General features: G+C 38.5%; 1 protein-coding gene and 1 long non-coding RNA gene across 3 annotated transcripts in view; one reads left to right on the top strand and one right to left on the bottom strand.

Annotated features, from left to right (window-relative positions):
* The window catches only part of IQCM (IQ motif containing M), a 522,295-nt gene that overhangs the window by 252,591 nt on the left and 246,631 nt on the right, over nt 1-23,073 (top strand). The window lies entirely within an intron of this gene.
* Nucleotides 827-7,721, bottom strand: LOC140511931 (uncharacterized). The gene is made up of 3 exons (XR_011969723.1): nt 7,649-7,721; nt 7,472-7,531; nt 827-1,381 (listed from the first exon to the last, which is right to left on the bottom strand). It is a non-coding gene; the product is annotated as an uncharacterized lncRNA (long non-coding RNA).

Genomic DNA, 23,073 nt, shown 5'->3' with positions numbered 1-23,073 from the left:
CTCCCTGCTTTGCTCCTGTGGTGGACACTTGAGAAGACCTGGAGTCTGCTCAGGCTGAGCCTTGTGCATTCTATTGATTCTTGAAACTCAGGCACGTCTGTCTTAACTGGACGTCATTGACAATAGTTTCAGTGTCTGCATCAATCTTGTCAACCTCCACAGAGTTTGTTCTAAGAAAGACACAAACGATTAACTTGTATGTGTGTGTCCACGTTTTTATTTCTCTCAAACTGGTTTGACATATACTACCTAGTCCAGAGCTAGGTCCCCTAAGGGAGGCCAGTCCAGAACTGGCTCAGTTTGGGGGCTGGGGGTACTCTTGAAGAGTAGGTTTTCTCAAGGGGTGCCAATCAACTCTGGTCAACACTGGGAGGTGGGCTATATTAAAATGAGGGTCTTGAAGGTCACTTAATTTTGGCCAAAGAGACATCAATTTCCATATCACCTGTCTTGACAATAGGGAGGAATTAGCATTCTCCCAGACCTGTCTGGGAAGCATAGCGAGCAGGAATAGACCCATTTAGATCTAATGTCCTTCTGAAGAAGACTTAACCTTTGAAAGAAAGGGAAATGAGGAACTCTTGAGTCTTCAAGATAATGGAACATCATTTTTCACAATCTGTGAAAAAGCAGTGACATCAAAAGCATGAGGGTCACATAGGCTTTTTTCCTTAGTACCACACAATATTAAAGTCAAAATTAGCCTAGGGGTCTTCTGATCCACTCCCCTCATATATCTCATCTAACATAGTAGATACTAAATAAATGCTTGTTCCCCTCCCATCCCCTCCCCTCCCCTTCCCTTCCCTTCCCCCTTCATGCCTTCACTCAATCTTCAAAAATATCCATTGCCACTGTAGCTCTCTTCCTTAGGCATAGCTATTGGTCTGATCATTCGTCCAGCTCAGGGGCCTTCTGAGGTCCTAAGTGAACTATTGCCTGTCCAGTTCATCACTGAAGTTTGTTCTTATGGGGGACATGGTTCATGTCTAGAGAAAATACTGATTTGGGGTCTATGTATAGCCACAGTGGGTATAGCCTTTAATCATAAATGAAGTGGAGTTCTTGGATTTAACTGAGACATTCAGTCTCTCAGTAAGAATTCCTTCTTTGATTAGAAGGGTTCCTATCTCTTTAAACAATATTTGTCCTCAGATCTGAAATTCTCAAGAATTCTCTCTTTTGTCAGTTTCTCAGGTAAATCTCTGGTCCAAATTCTCAGAGAGGATTAAAGAACTTCCTGTGCCATCTCTCTTGCCTTTGATATCAGTGGCCTTGATTGTCCTTTCTTCCATTCTTTTCTGCCCAGATATCCTTAAAATGTCCTCATTCTTAAGTTCTGAGTTTTCTTATAATATTGGGAGAACTTCATGCTTTTCAACTGCAAAAGCAAGACAATACCCTTCAATTACTCTAACTCTCAATATTTTTAGAGATGGTTCCATATGTACCCAAATTAAGACATATATAAATACCATTAATAAACATATAGTACTATAGAAACAATGTGCTATTGGATTTATAAATGGTGCTTAAGCAATACAATGATGCAGCAAAAAATGTGAATTCAAATCATGAAAACAGTACCAATGACTTTTTTCACAATGAATACATAGCAATTGTCAACTTGAATTAAAGGAGACTACCACAGCAGCAACAACAAAGGAAATTTTAATCGAATTAAAGGTCTTGCATCCATGGTCACTACACAGCACTAGTGTAGAAAGTGCCCATGACAATGTTGAGGTCAGATTCAGGAGAGTGGTTTGTGGTGTGAAAGAATTCATTTAGTTTCTTTTAGCCACCGGGTGTTTTATTAATATGAAAGCACACATTACCTGTATTGTAACTTCAAGACTCTAATTAAGGTACTGGTATTTGGGGAAACTAGATTTATATAGAGATGCTCAGGATGATGATACAGTTTTAGAGTTTTATGGTGTTTAAGATAAGAACAGGATATGGAAGATGGGGAATTTTATGACACAGGATGAGGGAGATGAGGAATTTTATGGTGGCTCATGATAAGGAGAAGTTTTATAGTGTTTCAATATAAAGGGAAATGGACTTTAGGACACTCTCAAATTATGGGATGAGCTACAGAATAAGTCCCCCCCCCCCCCAGAAGGGGCCTCACAAAGTACTGGAAAAGTCACCCTTCATAGTTTCCTTAACCTCCAGAATATCATATGCTGTATCTACATCAAGGGGAAGGGGGAACAAAATTGAAATACATTTCATGTAAAAAAATACATCTTATGGAAGGCACAGCCAAGTGAAGCCATTGCATAAATGGTTTAGCGTGACAATTGAAAGTCCATTGAGAAGACTGGGGATGCTTGGGAGTGGTAACTTCAGATCTGAATGGTGGGCTTCTTTTTTCCTTTTTAAAAGCAGGTTTCCTTCTTTTAACTGGTTTTGATCACCCTCAGGTAATTTGTAGTTCTGGGATTAGGCAAGGTAAGCTCCTGGTGAGCTGCATTCCACACAATGGAACATTTAAGAAATATATGATATTAATAATTTTTCATAACATTAGGGTGAAACTAAGTTACTTTGGATAAGTTTGTTTCCTCTAAAAAACAATAAAATGAAAATTAAAAGTACATTAAAACACAATTCCAGGATACAACCAGGAAGAAAGAAAATTTTCTGTTACTAAAAATGTCTACTTCCTATGAAGAAAAATGAAAGAAAAAGAATGTGAACAAAATATGTTTTTTTTAAAATAGGAGACAAAGTTCCCTTCTGAAAGAAAAACTGACTAGAAACATTTTTAGTCAAGAAGGAAGGTCCCCAGGTCTCAGGGGCAACACCCATTCAAATGAAAAGGGTAGACAAGAAATGAGACGAAGTATGTCACCTTAGGATTCACCACCACACATAAAAAAAAATCAGTTTGGGAAAACTGCCAAAATGCCTCACAAAAATATTGTTAGCATCCTAGCAGAAAACCAGGCTATGTGTAGAAAACAATTCCTGTTCAAATGCCTTCTGAGTAAGCTTCCAGTAGCTAGGCACTAAAAACTTAAGGCAATTTGGGCTAAAAAGAGGTATTCAAGTAGTCTCAGTCAGAAAACGATAGACCTGGGGGGGAGAGGGGCAAGCAGTCTTGGATACTCTATCCTCTTCTCTTTCCCTCCTCTTTTGCTAAGAGAGACTTTAATTCCTCCCTGGAAGGTAAGCAGAAGGTGAGTAGAGAAACTGACTACTTTGCTTTTCCTAGAGAGAGAGGGTTTTGGGCTAGAATTCTATGTCTGCTCCCTTAAGTATTGGTAGTCCAGGAGACGTGATATTCAAGTTCAAGCTAAAAAGCTTGACTGCTTTTCACATGAGGAGAGGAGGGCCCAAGCTTTATACTCAAGGCTTGACTTCCTTCTCACTAAATATGAGCTTTCCCTTTGGTAACTTAGCTTAACCAAGATTGAAAGTCTTAGATCTCAACCAAGAGGAAATTGACAAAGTCTCTAGTGTAGTAAGCTAGTGATAGGCATGGGATGGAGTCTTTTCCTTCAGCAATTGGAAATAGGGTTGTCCTCTCCATCTTCTCTCAGGAACTGGAAGCTATAAGTGACTATAGAGCTTTCAAATGAGCAAGAGAGACCAACACTTAACTCTGTGCCCTGCTCCTCACACAGGCACAAGGCATTGATCTCCACTTAAGAGGAGAAAGTCTCATGCAATGGGTTATGGGACCCATATATTTCTGTATAACTGTACTCCTCTGATCTCTCATGGGGCCAGTGTCTGCCTGTTTTGCCATCCCTGTGCTATCTGCCTCTAACTCTCTAAGACTGAACTGCTAGGTGGGGTGTCTTCCACTCTTCCTTTTCCAAGGGTTCTCTATCACACAGTTCTCCAAACCTTGACTGACAACCTCCTACTGGGCTTAAAGATTTAAAGCCCCTAGAATTGTGGATAATTTGTTTTCTCTGTTGATGCTTCCTTTGCCCTCCTCCTCCCATTGACTTGAAGAGGGTTTCATATACTATAAAGGGATCAGGACATAAAGACATCTTAATAGTTTAGCAACTCACTAATATTTTGTGATTATATTCTGGACCTTCTGTGACCACATCAGTTGGGAGTGGGAGTGGAGGGGAGAGGAAAACTCCCTTGCATAAGTATCCAAACAGTTGTTTTTTATTCTTAAATTTATTGGCATTTTATTTTGTGGCATTCTCTAATAATTTTCCCTATTTCTTCATTCTTCATTTTAATTTCCCTCTTGTTTCTGATTTTGGTAATTTGATTTTCCTTTCTTTTTGGTTAAAATAGCAATTAATTTATTAATTAATTTATTAATATGTTGTTTTAAAGAACACTTTTTTTGTTTTCTTGATGAACAGAATTATTTGCCAGCAAATCTATAATTTTTTTCATTTTTTTAAATTGAAATAAAATAATTCATTATCCATTTTATTTTTGTTAATATATATTCAGGGAAATGAATTTGATTGTAATTACTCTGTTATCTGTATCCTATGCATTACGATGCATATTGAATTATTATCATTGTCTTCAATGTAATTTCATGCTGTTTATTATATTCTATAATTTGATCTTTAACTTATTCTTAGTTTCCATTGTCAGCCCCAAGATTCAGTCTAAAAAAGACATATAGAATTAGGTTGTTCATGTGCTTTATTTCTCTCAAGCTGGTGGCATTCATTTGGAGCTGCAGATGGAACTGAGCTCATTTTGGGATTAGGCTGCATGGAGTCTAAAGACAAAATCACAAAGCTAGGTGGGAATGGCCATATCATGGCCCAATCAGGTACTATGATTGTTCTATGGTTTGTTTTCTATTTCCCTGTGAAGGGTCATTTCACAGAAGTCAGGAGACACTCAGGGTACATGGAACAAGAAAGAGGGTCAGGATGGAAAGTCCCCAAAGTTCTATTGTGAGGCAGTGAAATGTTCCTTGATGCTAGAATTCCAGTTTGTCCTTAAAGCACTGTCAAGGAAAGCTAAGTTTAAAGGGGCAGGGTTTTAGTCTCCCTCAAAGAGTGGGAAGGGGAGTTCTAGTAGTCCTTGCTTGTTTGAACAGGGGTCTGCCCCATTTTCACACCATTTTCACCTTGATTTAAAGAAAACTATGTTTACATTATTGATCATTCCAATTGGATTTAATCTATGAAAGTGGTGTTGAAAATTTCTACTTTTCTTTATAAGTTTGTTATGTTGTAGAGTGAGTTCAGTTTTTATGATTGCCATGTGGACATTTGAACAATTGATACATTCTTTAATCAATCCATCAAATTCTTAATTCATTATTACTAGTATTTTTAACTAGTATTCTGTTAAATTTTTAACTTCTTTGTTATTTACTTTTCCCATCTGACTTAACTTATTTTGAAATTTGAGTGTTGAAACTTTTAGTTTTTCTTTCGTACCACACTTTTTTAAAGAACTCAGTTGCTTTGCACTTACATACATGAATGCTTAATCAATATTGATATGCTTTCATTGATAATGTTCCCTCAATGATCATAAAGCTGTCATGCCATCTCTTAATTTTCTTCAGTTCAGTTTTGCCTAAAATCATGCATGACTGAAACTTTTCATTTTATGGAGTCAGCTGATGGATAATACATATTTTCCCAACATTCTTGTTATGTCTTAAGTCTTTAAAAAATTCAGTTTGTTTCCTATAGTTAATATAATTCTGGATCTTGTGTTTTTCTGTTTTCTTTCATTCTTTTTATAGGTTAATCTAATCCATTAATATACAGTTGTTGTTAAATTTATTTTTTCTCTTTCATCCTCAATTATAGTTTTCATCATATCAACAAAACTTTACTTTCTTTTCATTAGTTCTACCTTTCCTTTAGTTAACCTGATTACATTATTAAGACTTGAAACCCCAGGGAGAGATTGAATGCTGGTCTTAAACAACTCATAGGAACTCCTCTTGACAAACACAGAAAAATCCAAATTTCTGGGTTGCTTTTTTTTTTTTCATTTTTGAGTGCTTGTTTTCCTCCCTTGCTGGTCCTGTCTCCTTGAGAACTGCTTACTCATCACGTGTAAGGTCCACAACGTTAAAATTAATTTTATAATTGCTAATTAATTTACTTGAATGTGATCCCCCCAGATTTAACTTTTAGTTGTATCAAAATTATCTTGCTGTCATTGAATCAGACTTTTTTGCCCCCCAAACTGTTGCCTAGACCAGACGATTTTGCTTTTGTTTGCAAATATGTCCACTTTTCTCCTCTGCCTCTGTTTCTACACTAGTGTAGGCCCTCATCACCTCATGTCTGATTTATTGCACTAGTCTGCTAGTAGGTCTACCTGCCTCAAGTCTCTTTCCCCTCCAACCGATCCTGTGTTCAGCCACTAAAGTAATTTTCTTAAAAATGTGAGTCTTATCATGTCCCACACTCCTTCTTTCCCAGTCACTCAATAAACTCCAATGGCTTTCTACTGTCTCCAGCATCAAGTACACTCCATCATAACTCCAGATATTTTCTCTCCCTGTTCACTGGAACGCACGCTCTCTCTTCCTTTCCTCTAACTTTGTGACTTTCCTGCCTTTCTTTAAATCCTATCTTTCTCAGGTAGCCTTCTCTAACCCTTCTTAATTCCAGTGCCTTCTCTCCATTAATTATTTGTATTTATCCTATATATAGTTTGCTTTGTATTGTCAACCTGAAATAAAGAAGACAACCCAAAGTAGTTAAAATTTGAGTCTTTTAACCAAGGAAGGGGATTGCAATAGAGGGTTACCCCACAGCACCATAGTCTGGAGTGCTCAATCTCCAGTTAAGTTAAATATGTTTTAACAGGGAGGCAGTCTCATGGGAGGCACAGCCAGGAGAAGCAATTAAGTAAATTGTTTTACATAACAACCAAAAGCCCATAGGGAAAGCTGAGGAAGGCTCGTGGGGAGGATTGACATCTGATTGCTCCAGGTGCAGCAACTTTTTGGGGGTCAGTTGAGATCAAAGTCAGGTAGCTTCTTCGGATGTCTGCATTCAATATTCTTTTTAAAATTGGTTTCAATAGCCCTCAAACAATTAGCTGTAGGATAAGGCAAGATTAGCAGTTGCATTCAACTCTACGTATTTGTTTGCATTTGTCTCCCTCATTAGATTGTAAATCCCTTGTGAGTAGAGATTATTTTTTGCCTCTTAGTATCCCCAGTGTTTAGCACGGTGCCTGGGACAACATAGTAGGCACTTAATGTTTATTGATTATTGATGACTCTTTGTTTCCCTACCTTCCTGCTCCCTCTCCCCCCTTCCCTTACTTCCTCCAACCCAATCCACTTGTCTTTCACTTTAGGATTTCCAAGGAAAAGAGTCACAGTAAATCACCTATACAGCTCATTCTTTAATTCCTTGGAGAAGATTTCAAATCATAAAACCTCAACTATTGTTTCAAAAATCCTGTGAAGTACTCACATCCTTCCCATCTAGAAATCTGATTATTCAGAATTTTAAAGCTAACATTATTTGATGCTTACCATTGATCTAGATGCCAAATGCCTGTTATGGCCCCTCGAGTAGTTATCAGAAGATCTATCCTGATTTGTACAACAAAAGCTTCAGTCAACTTTTCTCTTCCTATACTCAGGCTAGGGGATTTAACATACATAATGATACTCCTTCAAACATCCTTAACTCCCAATTCCCCAACTTACCCATTTCTGATGACCTATTCCTCTGTTCCACCTCAACCACATGTAAAGATACCTATGATTTTGTCACCACCCACAAATGTTCTACTTCCATGTTCAGAATTTCTGAAATTCCCTTATTTTATCATAATCTCTTGTCATTCTATTTTTCCCTCTGCCTTGCATATTCTATCCCAGTTCTTCATCCTCACTGTGAGCTCTTTGTACCTTTCAGTTCTTTCCCAGGCTATCAGCCATGCACTGCCTACATTTGTACCTCTCTCCTTTTCTCTTGCCTTCTTTCTCCTTTCACATCTCTTTCTCCTCCTCTTTCTCTTCCTTTTTGTTTCCCCTTCCCAAGTCTTTCTTCCTTATTTTTAACTTCAACTAAATTCAATAAACATTTATTAAGCACCTACCATGTACCTATTATGGGCAGGTAGGTGGCTAAGTGAATGGATGGACCTGGAGTCAGAGAGACCTGAGTTTAAATCTGGCCTCAGAGACTTACCAGGTTACCCTGGGAAAGTCATTTAACCCTTTTTGCTTCAGTTTTCACATCTGTAAAATGAGCTGAAAAAGGAAGTGGCAAACTACTTCAGTGTCTTTGCCAAGAAAACCCCAATGGGGTCACAAAGAGTAGGACATGACTGAAATGACAGCAAAATGTGCCAGGTACTATGCTAAGGACTGGAGATACAGATATGAAAAAGGATAGCTTCTGCCTTCAAAGAGTTTATACTCTAAAGGGAAAAGATAAAACACAAAAGAAACATGAAAGGCAGAGATGGGATGGGGAGATGAGGAGAGTAGGATGGGGACAACAGTGGGTACATGATGGGGTCATGTTCTTCCCTGACATTGAAACCAAGCAGACAAGCTGATGAAAAATGGACTTACCAGAAAGTCTGTGAACCTTCCATAAAAGGAAATTTTGGGAGGAGTTTAGTGCTTTGCCTTCCAACCCTCCAGGCAGATAGGAAAGACAACTGAGAAAATGTAGAGAATCAGAACCTGAGTCATGTTTTCTGGTGATGAAATTTCAGGTATCAGTTTATCTTGGGGGTATAGTGAAGTGGGGAAGGACATATTGTTCTCTAGAGTAAAGCCAAGAACAGAAGTCTATGGAAAAAAAATTCTTGTAGGGTGGGGGCATTGGGAAATCAGTGTCTTTGACAACTTCTCATTCTACCACCTTTCAGGAACTCATTTCATTGTTCATTATATTTCCTATAGTATTAAGGAAAACAATAGTTGGTACAAATTGGTGTTCAAACCATGTTTGTTGAATGTCTGAAAGAAATGCATATCTTAAAGCTATCTTTTCTAAAGCAGCTTTAACACACACACATATATAAAATTTTTAAAGTAATTTACACAAGTGAATAAACTGTATATACAAGAGGTAGTAGAATGATTATACAGGAAAGATTTAACATAAATGGTTCTAATTATGCTACATCAAACTAAAAAAGCCGTTATGGATATATAGAAAACTTTTATTAAACTCTGTAAAATAGTGAATGTTTTTCAAAGTGTATTAGAATTTCATATTTTTTTCTGGTTGAAATTTTAATCTATTAATTGGTTTAAAATTTAGTATTCATTTTATTACTTTATTTTAAATTTATTTTAAATGCTAAGGATTCTATTTCACCAGTCAAGTCTTTATTAATTACTTCTTTGATGGTAAATAATAGCTCTAGGTACCAATCAACACATTTCATGGTGTACACTAGTTCAAATAACTCGCATGTGGTTAATTCAATTTGACTAACTTCCCAAAGAATATATATGAATATAATATGTCAAGTAGGTCATATTCCTAAAACAGCCTGCACAATCCAGGTATTTTTAGTATCTCTTCCCCCCTCCCCCATCCCCATCCTTATCACTATGGTAACAACAGATTTTTTATGACCAAGGACATGATTTTCATCTGAGAATCTTGCTTTGGGAGAATAAAGCCACTTCTTACTGAGTCTCTAGATTAATTTTTCCAAATATATTTGATGATACATTTGGGATCCCTCTATTTATTTCACATTTAAAAGTCTGTTACGTGGAAATAATGACATTAGCAGCCATAGATCTGACCAGAAAGGACAGCATTATTTTTGCTCTGATTATGGGTTCATAATAAAAGTGCCCCAGCAATATAACGGCAGAACTGGAAAGTTCTTTAGAGGTCATCCAGTCAAGTCCATTTATTCTATCGATGGAGAAACTGAGGGCCAGAAATTAAGTGATTTGCCCAAGGTCTCTCTCCCCACCCCCACCCCAGGGCAGCATGCACCCCATCCACCCCTTCCTCCAGTCTGTCCTCCCTTCTATTACCCACCCTTCTTCCATCCCCCTTCCCCTCTATTTTTCTGTAGGGCAAAAATAGATTTCTATACTCAATTGCCTGTGTATAAGATTATTACTCTTCTAATTAGCATTATCAAAAAGAAGAAGAAAACTAGACTTTTGATGTGCTTTGGGAGACTAAGTAGGACTGGGCAAAATATTAATTGGAAAGCTGGTGAAAATCAAACTCCAGGTGTGTGAGAGTATGGATAGCATAGTGTTGTGGTTCAAAGAGTGAGGTTTAGAGCTGGAAGGCTCAATCTCAGTTGACCTTTCCCAGCAATGGGATCTTTGTCCATCTCTTAACTTCCCTGGGCTTTGCTTTTCTGATCTATAAAATAAAGGATTTGGGTTAGCAGACCTGTAAGATCACCTTCAGCTGTGGGTACTATGATCTCTAATATTTATGTAACAAGTATGCTTTGACTTTTTCCTAGGTCATACTGCTACATTTTCCTTCAGGGTTCCAGGGTAAACTGAGGGATTTGGGGATATCTTTTATCTCCCTCAGTTTGAGCCTGTACTAGTTGTGTCCTCTCCATTTTAGGATGCCAGTAAGTTGCATTCTAGTTCTCTTTAACCACTTGACATCAAATAGCTTTTACAAAAGAATTTTTACTTCCAATGTCTAGCAAGAGCAAACATATAAACATTTTGATCCAATCCCATGCTCCACTGGGCGCAATCCGCTCTGTATCTCCTTAGTCTCAGTGGGAGATTAGGCTTATATCTTAGCACATTTTCTTCACAGCATTGGTTCCACTGTCTTCGTGTCAAAAGGTAGCATCAGAGCCATATGAGTCCAAATATCATTCCTTACTCCTCAGGTATAGATGACAGGGTTTGGATTCCAATTTCTGGATTCTTGTAACCAGAATCCAACACTCAGTACCATGCCTGACACATAGTAGATGCTTAATAAATGTTTATTGATTGATTGATTGTAGCACATGTTCTACACGCAGGTTGAAGACTCCATATCTATAATGGAAAATAATGAAAAGACCAAGGAGGGTCATTTCTCATGGGTCATATGGCCTTGGGGGTAGGGAGAAGGAAGTTCTAAGGTCTTGACCTAACTTACAATGTGATCTCACTAAAAGGGAGTCATGGAGCTCCCTTGGACATGTATGGAGTACAGTCTGGGCTAAAGCTGACTCAACCCTTTTTGAAGACATTGGAGGTTCTGTAGTCAGTAGCGGAAACAAACAAACAAAACCCCAAGAAACTGCTAATCCTGTGTCAGGCCACCCAGAACCAGTTGTAGGATATCCATGTATGTTTTAGTCTCCCTAAGGCATTCCCCATATATGTTATCCCTATTCTCACAGAAGCTGCTTCCTAGCATCCTCCACAAGGCTATGCAATCTGCTCTAGCATCCTCCATGTGGAGATACCATCTGAGCAAGCTGATGGGTCTGTGCATGTGCCAGACCCTCTGAAATTAACTTTTTTCTTTCTCTTCATTATTCCAGAGATTTCTAGTCTTTCAGATTCAGTAGGCACATAGTAGAATATAAATTGTAACCCTTTAGAAAGCTGAAGACTAATTTTCTAATGTAAAACATCTATAACAAATAATCCTTCATAGTTTCCTGTTACGATGAACTAGATATACTTAAGAATATCTACCTCATATAAACATGAAGATAAGAGGATAGGAAAATATTGTGGCATACCATTGAGAGCTGTTTCTAAGGAGTATGCTAGTGTATGGTCTAGGATAAAGCAAAGTCAATCTTGTATTTTCACTGTTGGAATCAATATCTTACCAAGGTAGGTTAATTTTACCAAAAGGCTTAATGGACTTGTAAAAGAATTGAGATCTGAGTAACAGTTTGATTGTTGAAGGACCCACCTTTAACTTCTCTGTAATAATTGAAAAATGTATTATAGTTAATATCCTGGCAATAGACTCTTTGTTGTTTCTTGAACAAGAAACTCCATTTGCCAAATCTGGACATTATCACTGGCTGGCTGACTCCCATGACTGGAACTCCTACCTTTATTGTAGGACATTGATTAGTGTTCAAAAGCTGGAATTTTGAAGCAGTGACTAGGATGAGGTCTTTGAAAACACAGCACACTAAACCAGGCAGTTCCCTTTCCCTAGTCAATCTTTGGTCCACGTCAGTATCTGTCTCACTCACTGCCCGTTTCTATATATCACTTTTTTCTACACACACACACACACACACACACACACACACACACACACACACACGTGTGTGTGCATGTGTAAGTGTATATATGAATGTATATGTGTGTACATACACACATACACATACACATATTTACATACACACATATGCATACCTGTATATTCTAATGGACAATGTCAACGGATTGTCCATCTAACTGCATGTCATAATGTGGGTCATATACCTTTTTCACACACTTTGTTTTTCCACTGTAAAAATAAATGGCTAGTTATATTTCATTGATCATGGGATCACTGACAAGGCCTGGTATTATTCCATTTCTTGATATATTATTCAGTTCAGAGTCAGCCTTAAACCATAACATCTGAACATCTCTGTATTCGATGGAAAGTCTCTGCCTTGATGCTGGGAAATTCCTTTGATAAGCATGTTTCGTTAAATGATTTTAACGAGAGAGAGAGAGAGAGAGAGAGAGAGAGAGAGAGAGAGAGAGAGAGAGAGAGAGAGAGAGACAGAGAGAGAGAGAGAGAGAGAGAGAGACAGAGAGACAGACAGAGAGAGAGAGAGAGAGAGAGAGAGAGAGAGAGAGAGAGAGAGAGAGAGAGAGAGTTAAGGAAATTAAACAAAAATGTCAGTAAGATCATATTTTATTCTTTCAAATCAAATGATTTTTCAAAAAAACCAATAAGCAATGAAAAAGTGAGATTTTATGTTAGGATGATAGCTGTTGAGCTGTAATAGATCACAGGAAATACCTAATGCAACAACCTCATTTTATCCATATGGAAACATAAGCCCAGGGAGGTTAAATGATTTCCCCAAGGTCACACAGGTGAAAATCATCAGAGACAACATTTAAACCAAAGTCCTTTTCCTCCAGCCTCAGTGTCCTTTCCTCAGCACTCTCTTGTTTTTGCCCAATCTCTATTTCTCCATTTACTTGTCTGTGGTTTGGTGTATAAAATGGTTTTTAAAGATCTGCCTGTTGCCTTATCATACTTTCTTCAAGCATGCATGTCTGGCATATATATTACATATTTGTGAGGCCAGATCTCCGTGTGGGAGATTAAGTGATTTAACCAGATTTAACCCTTTTGGAGGTTTCTTGGCACAGATACTGGATGCCATTTCCTTCTCTAGCTCATTTTTTAGATGTGGAAACTGAGACAAGCAGGGTTAAGTGACTAACCCAGGGTCACACAGCTACTAAGTGTTTGAGACCAGATTTGAACTCAAGGAGATGAAGTTTCCTGACTCCAGGTCCAGCACTCCATCTACTGTGCCACCTAGCTGCCCAATTTAATGATGTACTGTCTTTCCATTAGAAGATGAGTTATCTCCCTGTGAAGTATTACAGTAGTTGCCTAATGCAAAGTAATTCTGCATGAATTTTGATAGGGTGGACTACTTTTTCCCAGGACTTAATTACTCCTGGGTAAGCTGAACATTCAGGTTCCAGTTGTTTGGGATTTGAAGAGCAAACCCCAAGGTATAGGTGATACCTGACTAGATTTCCTGACCAGAAATGTTCATGAAGTCTTCATGTATTTCCTCTCCTCACTCAAACAACTGTAAGCCTTCCTGAAGCAGAGTGGGAAGGAATACTGATTCCTATTGTCCCACTTTAAGGATTCCTAATATTTTCCTTTAGTCTAATCATGGCTGCAAAGGAAAAGTACAGCCTCATGCCAGCAAATTTCCCTGAATACACAGACAATGCAAGAAAAGAAGCCTTCTCTCTTCCTTTTTCTTTCCTCTCCTACATCTAACCCACATGAACTGCTGTGATTTTAACAGACTAGTAGTTCTGAGGTCTCCCTTTCCATTTTTGGCCTGCAGGGTTCTACCATCTTTGAAATATTCTTTAATATCTCCATTTTAACAAATTCATATCATCTGGTCCAAATACTTATACCATTGGTTTCTAAGCTGTGGTATATAAACTGATTAAATTTCGTGTCATTGCACCATAACTTAACTCCAGCAAGCCTTCCAAAGTCTATCTGCTTTCCTTTAAGTAGAAAATAATCATCTTTAAGAACCAATAGGGACAGCAGGGGCTTGGAGCTGGTGTAACTTTGATAAAGGGCTAATTACTTTCATAACTCTGGTTGGGAGCAGAGCTCTGAGCTCCTTTAGTTATAACTGGTTATTAAAATTCTCCATCCACACCACCTAATGGGAAGCCAGCCACTAGTAAGTGTTTGTTTTATGGGGTTAAATGGTTATAATGTCTGGAAAGGAAACTCCCCTTGTGAGGGTGACTTTGATGTGGTAGCTAGCCTCTGATAAATGCTAAGAATATGAATCTGAAATACTCCATCCTGAATTCTTGTGAAATGGCTAATCAGAAGCAGTGATAATGATTAACTAGGTAAGAGGTCATTGTGGAGTGTTTAGAGAGCCTGCCTCAAAGTTAGGAAAAGCCAGGTTCAAGATCTACCTTTGACAAACGCTGGCTATGTGACATCGGGCAAGTTGTAACCTCTCAGCGTCCCCCAACCAACTCTACCGTGGGCTACAGAGCAGGTACAGATTTGAACTGTTGGGTAGAGGGACTTTCCTGACCACAGGGTTGTCTACGCAGGTGAAGTTACTGGTCCTGATACCTCTTCAAAAAAAAATCATTCATGAACATGATATGAGAGAGCTGTATTTGGTATTTTTATCAGTTCAGGGCTCTGTCCCCTTATCCATTGAAAGAAGAGCATTCTAAAGAAGTCAAAGTTGTTGTCGGTGCTTCTGCCTGCATGCTAAGGGACAGAGATCTCTGGAGTGCCTCATGCATTGCTTAAGGCTGTTCTAACACGGGATTCAATGTTCCCCTTCTCTTCTAGCTGCTCTAAAGAAGGATTTTTGTTCATAGAGCTGTACTTTGTTAATTCAGGCCTCCTGAAGCTTCCCATGCTGTGAAGCTCATCATGTCCCATATAAATTATAAGTGGTTTTGAAATGAAAGCTTATGATTAAAAATGGCAAATTGAAACCTCCTGCTGAAAGCTGCCATCTTTTTTTGGGGGGGGAGGAAGGAGGAGTGGTGATTTTGCATTTCAACTTATGCAACTCGTGAATTTCACCTCTACTATCAGCTCAAGAGAATGCTCTTGACTTGCTGGTTCCATTTTTAGACTTAAAAATCTTTTGACTCTTTCCACATGGAAATCAATGGAAGCATTTTTGTGTCATCATGTCTTTTGTTTGGAGCTTGTTGGCTTATTTGGCCAAGGTTGTATTTTAATCTAACAATAATAGTTAATAATGACTAACATTTACTTAGTCCTGACTATGTGACAGGCCCTGTGCTAAGGACTTTACACTTATCACCTCATTTGATTTTCTCAACAACCGTTGGAGGTAGGTGCTATTATTATCTTCCATTTTACAGACGTGGAAACCAAGTTTGGCAGAGGTTAAGTGACTTGCCCAGGGTCACCCTGCTAGGAAATGTCTGAGGCCACATTTGAACTTATGCCTATTGTCTTCCAGACACAGCGCTCTATCCAATATTGTCACCTAGCCACTCCCCCAACTGGTTCCATTTTATGAGGGTCATTTAACGCTAGTTTTGAGATGTTGAACTTTTTATCTTTCCATAATTTTTTTACATTTCAATCTTATTTAAATTTTTTTGGATTCTAATCTTTATGTATTTCATACAATTTTGCCCTGTAAAGATCTGGACCTAGTCCATTTCCCTTCTTTCTCCATTTTTTAAATTTACAAATGAGGAAAGTGAAGAAGAGAAAGGCTGAAAGGCTTACCTAAGTTTATCTAAGTATCAATAGGTTGATAGTTAATGGAAATGGCTTAAATGAGTTTTAGCTCTGGAGGGCTAGACTTAGAGCCAGAGGACCTGAGTGTGAATGTTGGTTTTATAACCTAATGCTTATAATGATCTTGGAAAAGTATTTCAGTTTCCTCATTCATAAATTGGGGGCATTGGACTAGGTGATCATTAAGGTCTCTTTCAAATCAAAATCCTGGGATTTTATTATTTTAGGATTTCCAATTAGTGTGCGATGATCTTTCATTTCATATACTTCTGTGTGACACGTTTGTTATAACTCATGTCCCTCAATCTGAGGTACTGTCTAATAGTCAGTGTTATTGTTGTTCTGTCTTTTTTTTTTTTACATGACTCCATTCAAACTTTTCTTGGCAAAGATACTGAAGCGGTTTGCTGTTTCCTTCTCCAGCTCATTTTACAGATGAGAAAATTGAGGTAAGCAGGGTTAAGTGACTTGCCCAGGAACACACAGCTAGTTGGTGTCTGATGCCAGATTTGAACTCAGGAAGATGAGTCTCTGACTCCAAGGCTGGCACTCTATCCACTGTACCAATTAACTGCCCTAAATTTTCAGTGAAAATTAGACAGTTTAGAGCCATCTCTTACCCTTTGCCTGAAGTATGAAAAGCTTAATTTGCAAGGTCAACCAAGAAAGACCATTCCACCTATTAAGGGAATTGTTTTCTGACATTTTGAATTAAATAGTATATTGAATATCAATAGTTTCTTGGGCATATATCTATTATCAACTGATTGATTATCCATTGCATAAATATTTGAAAGTATTGTTAGTATGGTCGCGATCATCTCTATGTGGTTAAAAAACCAAGCAAAGAGTCCTATCCCTTATCCGCCTGTGTGATAATGATTAGTTCACATTAGACACTATCTGCATAGCTTGTCACTCTTTGAGAGTCTTCTAATGAATGTTAAATATAGTTGGTAATCAAGGGTGGTGAAACTCTTATGGAGGATGCCCCTATTATAAACCTTTGGGAGACAGCATGGTAAGGTTAATAATGAGAAAAGCTAGAATTTTCATAGAACTTTAAGGTTTGCAAAGGGCATTATAAAGAGGATCTCATTTGATCCTCATGACAACTCTATGAGGTAGAATCTATTATTATCCTAATTTTATAGATAAGGAAACTGAGGCAAGAGAGGTTAAGTTTGCCTAGTATTTGAAGCAGAATTTGAGCTCAGGGTTTCCTGATTCTAAATACATTAACCACTATACTACTTACCTGCATCATATTCATGCACAATAAAATGTTTAAGTCAAGTCAAGAGTCATTTATTAAATGGTTATTAAGCATTTGTTAAGTATAGGGCAGTTAGATGGTACACTGGATAGAGTGGTAGACGTGGAGTCAGGAAGACTCATCTTCATGAGTTCAAATCTGACCTCAGACACTTGCTAGCTATGTGGGTGAGTCACCTAACCCTATTTGCCTCAGTTTCCTCATCTGAGAAGGAAAGGGCAAACTCTGCCCAGAAAACCCCAACTAAGGTCATGAAGACCTGAATACAACTGTGAACCACTGAACAGCAATGTGTAGGCACTGTTCCTTAAACCCTGGGGAAACAAAGGGAGATTTAGAACAGAATACTGCTTTGGGCGTCGGACAATCTGGGTTCTAGCGTTTGCTCCTCCTCTTACCATGTATCAATCAGTTCCCCTCTTGAGACTCCATTTTCCTCATCTGTCCCATTGGTATTTGCCATTCGCCATTTATAAATGAGGGGATTGGACCTGACAATTCCCCAAGGTCCTTTCCTACGTTTGTGTCCCATGATTCTATTGTGTTTTCTTACAAAAAATATTAGCCTTTCAGTTTGACCTATGCATAGATTTCTAGCTGGAAAGAAACCTGGAGGTGATTAAGTCCAGCCCTCTCATTTTAGAGGTGAAGAAATGGAGTCCCAGAGCGCTCCAGTGAATTACCCTCAGTCCTGCAGATGGGGACCCTCCATTCAGTGCGCTGACCATTATATGCACCACCTCTCTCTGGGCCGCTTCTTTTATACTTTTTCTTCACCTGATCCTCTCTACTTGTTAGTTCGTAAGAATTTGTTTTCTTCTAGTAAAACGTGATGTAGGCTTCTAGGGTTTCATGGATCTCAGATTAAGCTCTATGCTGACAAGTTCAAGCAGTTTTATTTTTATTATTTCCTGACTGTGATCCCCATACATTTTGGACCTGATACACTGCTAGGTATGCTAAGAATCTATATGCAAAAGAAGAAACTTGAGATTTGTTTTCATCTGTTTAGGGCCCAAATACACTGAGTGTTTGCTCATTCTCCAAGCTGTTCTCCTGTGTGTCTAACAATAGAACCTTTCTGACTAGTCTTGTGCATCTGGCACCTGCTGTAAGCAATCCTGCACTCCTTGAAAAGTTCATAGCCATCCTGTGCCCGGCTCTCTGGTGAGTCAGCAGAAATGTACTTTTTAATCAGAGCAAATGTTTAAATATTAAAGGAGAGCATTATTCTGATTGTTAAAATGAAAATAAAATAGAATGGTAACTGGTTTATGGCCACCCTTTGGGGCCTTATTCTGCTGGTGTGGCAAAGGAGGAAATTCCGAAAGGTGGAGGCTGCCAGCTTGATTCTGAGAAATTACCGGTTGTAATCAGAAACTTCCCCTGGAAGGGGCATTTCACCGATGTTTGTTGAGAATGCTTGTCCAAGCGCTCTCCTAGGAAGGAGGGGAGTGGAGGGGGAGGTGATTCCCTTAACGGGCTTAGTCCATGCTGTTTGTTAACTGCATAGTACAGCAAGAATGACTTGAGTCCATCCAATTTCTTTTCTTCTGCTCTTCCTCCTGAGAGAGAGAGAGAGAGAGAGAGAGAGAGAGAGAGAGAGAGAGAGAGAGAGAGAGAGACAGAGAGAGAGACAGAGAGAGAGAGACAGAGAGAGAGACAGAGAGAGAGAGAGACAGAGAGAGAGACAGAGAGACAAAGAGAGGTACAATGGACAAAGCACTGGACAAGGAGTCAGTCCTGGGATAAAGTCTCAACTTTGTCTCTTAATAACCACATAACTCTGGCTATGCTAATTAAATTCTCTGGACCTCAGTTTCCTCATTGGTAAAATGGGGCTAGTAGTTTGTACTTCCTACCTCATGAGGTTGTTGTATTCACAGATCAAGTGGGATAATATATGTTAAATGCTCTGTGGATTGATAAGTATTATATAACTATTATAACTAATAAGGAACCAGAAATTTATGCAGGTCTTAGCTGAAAGAAAACAGGAATGTGTTGGACTTCTTCGAGCTGAATAAGCAATTTCTCAGTGATGTTTTAGAGGAAATTCTTTGTCAGGGACATGTTGGATTCTTGAGGTGTCTCCCAACTCTGAGATTCTGAGTCTATGAATTCCTATGATTCCCTATGGAGCAGAAGAGTCTTTGACCCTATGGAAGTTTTTCTTTTATAGAGACTGGGGAGAAATGATATTATTTTGTATATCGTTGGTTGTTGCCTTCATTTAGTGTAACAGATATTTAAAGTGAGCCCTTTCTATGTGCTGGGAGAGCTTGCCATGACTCTGGTCTTTCCCTATTCTCCTTCTACCTCTATGACTGGGCCTTCTTAATATTTTGCTCCATCTTCTTCCATACCATGCCAACTGTAGCTGGCCCCTTAATCTCTGTCCTAGATCCTCTTCTCTAATATATGATCTCACTTAGGGGACCTCCCATAGATTCTGAGATAAATGACTATTATATTAATAACTAACATTAATTTGTGATCCACTCTTTTTTATTTCTGTTAAAACTCAACTCCTGAGAAGTTCATGACTGAGTGATAAGATTGAAAGGCATGGCTGAGTGATAAGATTGCTCCTAGCCCTCAAGGCACGTGCTCAGTTAACTTTCAGCAGGATCCTACTTCATGGGGAGATCTATTTCTGTTCAGAGTATGAACAGAATCCAGTCTGAGTGAGCCTTTGTCTTGGGGAAGAATCTCTTCTCCTTGGTCCCCTACATTAGAATTTAGGGCAGTCTAGCTCTTGAAAGGAAAAACTAGTCAGAGAGATAGGGTTGGAAATAGCTTCCCCTACCCAGCTACCTTGAGGCTACTGAATCCCAAGTTCTCAGTAGAAGGAGCTGAAAACTTTTAGCTGACTTCCTCATTGAATGTCCATCAACAATGTCACTTGTCAGGGGAGTTCCCATTCAGAAAGGATTTAAGGTGTTTCAGGGTCTCCCCTGTCATATTTGGTTACTGAGAGAAATGACTGAACCATCAATTTCTTGATTATTGGCTAGCTTAATTAATAAATTGATTATTAATTACTCAGAACCTCTGTCTCTTAGGGTTTTCATTTCTCTCAATTCAATGATCATTTCTTTGAAAAAGAGTCCCAAAAGTATATATCCAAGAAACTCTCTCTTCTGAGCTCTGGTTCCATATCACCAACTGCCGTTTGGACATTTCAAACTTGATATTCCATAGGTATCTCAAACAGATTTTCCTCCAAAACTTACTATCTTCGGAGGTTGCATATTACTGTCAAAGGCACCATCACCGTCCTAAGCTCTTTAACTTCTCACTTTGATTCACCTTACTGCCAAATTTTATAGTTTCTACCTTTGTACCACCACCCATGAATGTACCTTTTTCTCCATTAACCCTAACTTGGACCCTTATCACCTCTCTTCTTAATTGTCACAATAATTTGTTAATTGGTCTCCTTAACTCAAATCTCTCTCCACTCTAACCCATCCTTCACTCATCTACCAAAACAATTTTCCTAAAGCACAAGTCTGACTATGTCACTCACTCATGCTCAAAAAATTCCAATTGTTCCTCTGACCTTCAGAATTAAATATAAAGTCCTTTGTATGGCATTTAAACTCCACTTTAAAATTTGACCCTTTCCTGCTTGTCAGTCTTCTTATAGTTTACTACTCCCTTATTCTATGCTTTGGATACTTTATCTCCCATCTCCACACCTTTTGCTTGGCTGGTCTCCATGCCTGGAATGTTTTTTTTTTCTTCTTCACTTCTACTAGTTTCCCTGGCTTTATTCAAAACTCAGCTTATATCCCAAATTTCTTCAAAAGGCTTCTCCCAGTCCCCACTCATTCAACCTCTACCAATTCCTAATTTCTTTCTTTCTGGGATTACCTTCTATCCCTTCTGGGCATATCTTATTATGTACCCTATTTGTTACTTCTACAGGCTCCCCTATTACTGTGTGATCGTGTTGGGAGAAGAGTTTTTTTTTTCCTTTTCCTCATTCTCCTTCTCCTCCTCCATATTTTTCAAGAATATCAAGAATTTTTCAAATTCTTCATATTTCCAGTGCTTAGCACACTGCCATTTACTGGGAGCTCCTTTCCTCCTCCTTATCTCTCCTCACCATCCTGAGCCTTGGGCTGTCTAGAATTTACCCAGGCTACTTGACAGATAACATCATTTGGATGAGACAGGAGTATATTCCTTCCAGTGAGATGGAGAACTGCCAGGTCTTACTAGCTATCTGTCCTCCTTCTACAATCTCCAGACCTTGGGTCTGTCATTTGACCTAGCCATTGAACCTGAGGGTTCCCTGTCTCTTGCTCTCCATCATGCTACAGAACAATTAGAACAGCTGAGATTTTCCATGTATTCTTTAGCGTCTCCTTGACTGGTGTTTCTCCCAATGTGAGTGTGAACTTCTTGAGTATAGGGACTATCTTTTTTTCTGTTTGTGGATCTAGTGTTTGGTACATAATAATCAATAAATACTCTTTCATTCATTCTCTCATAGTGCTTGGCTCATTGTAATTGCTACTAAATGCTTGATGACTGACTGAAGGTCTGGGTTTAAATCCAGGGTGACTCACTTAGAATCAACATGACCTTATGGAAGTAAATTAATGTCTCTGAAATAGGACTTTCTCATCTGTAAATGGGAAATAGAATACTTATTGATTTCTTGATTTAGGTCTTAAATCAATTTTCTTATTTTACATGAAAGCTGGGCATGTATTAAATGCCTTTTGTATGAAGACTCTTAATGAATGTGAAGTGACTTGTGCAAAGCCACAAAGCCAGTGTGTAGCAGCTGGGATCCCCTACTTATCCCACAGGGTTACTGCACATGCCAAATGAGAGTTATTTATACATGTGTATGGATAATGCCCATATTACATATATATGTAAGTACAGACATTTATGTGTATATGAACACAGATTTAGGTAAGGTTTGGTAATTCCTCTCACCATTGCAGATCAGCAATTTATAATGTGGTTTTAGAGAGTTGTCTGAGATCCCTAATAGGTCAGAGGCAGCATTTGAATACAAACTCTTCTGATTCTAAGGCTGTCGCTTTACTCATTGCGTCACTGGTTTCATCTTCCAAAATTATTCCTAACTTGAAGGTCACCCTAACTAAAAATTATTTTAGTTTCCTCATTTTTGGTCCTTCCTTCCTTCCTTCCTTCCTTCCTTCCTTCCTTCCTTCCTTCCTTCCTTCCTTCCTTCCTTCCTTCCTTCCTTCCTTCCTTCCTTCTCTCCTTATTTCCTCCCTCCCTTGCTCCCTCCTTTCTTGTTTTCTTTTGTCTATTATTTCTTCTATGATGTACAACATGGTAAACCATTTATCGAAATTCACCATATCCATTTTTTTCACCTACATCATGACATTTCTGCTGTTGAGTAAGGTTTGATTTCTGACTGAAAGCTAGTTCACATTAATTACACTTCTGATATCAAGTAAGATGTGAACTCTGTTGGAAGATTTATTTTACTCAGTTTCTCTTCATTGTGAATTTTCTGATGGGTACAAAAGTCAATTTGATTATCTAATTTAGCTAGGGACATAGCACACAAAGAGGCCATCTGTGTGAAATGTGGTTGAGGTACAGGAGGTTGTGAGGGGCCTTAAATATCAGATTTAGGAAGTTGGTGCTTTTTGCAGGAAGCAATAGGAAGCAATTGAAAGGTTTTGAACAGAGGACTGACCAAATATGTTCATGAGGCCAACTAAGCTGGTAGTCATATAAAAGGTGATTGGAATAGGGAAGATACTGAAGAAACCCATTAGAAAGCAATGTCTATAAAATGGTGTAATGATAATGAGGGAATATACTAAATTGGTGGTGGAGGGAATGGGGAAGGATTATGAAAGTAGTATCAGTAGGATTTGAGCT

The sequence above is a fragment of the Notamacropus eugenii genome, chromosome 6, assembly GCF_028372415.1.
Source record: "Notamacropus eugenii isolate mMacEug1 chromosome 6, mMacEug1.pri_v2, whole genome shotgun sequence".
Lineage (NCBI taxonomy): Eukaryota > Metazoa > Chordata > Mammalia > Diprotodontia > Macropodidae > Notamacropus > Notamacropus eugenii.
This window is presented reverse-complemented; position numbering and strand designations above follow the sequence as displayed.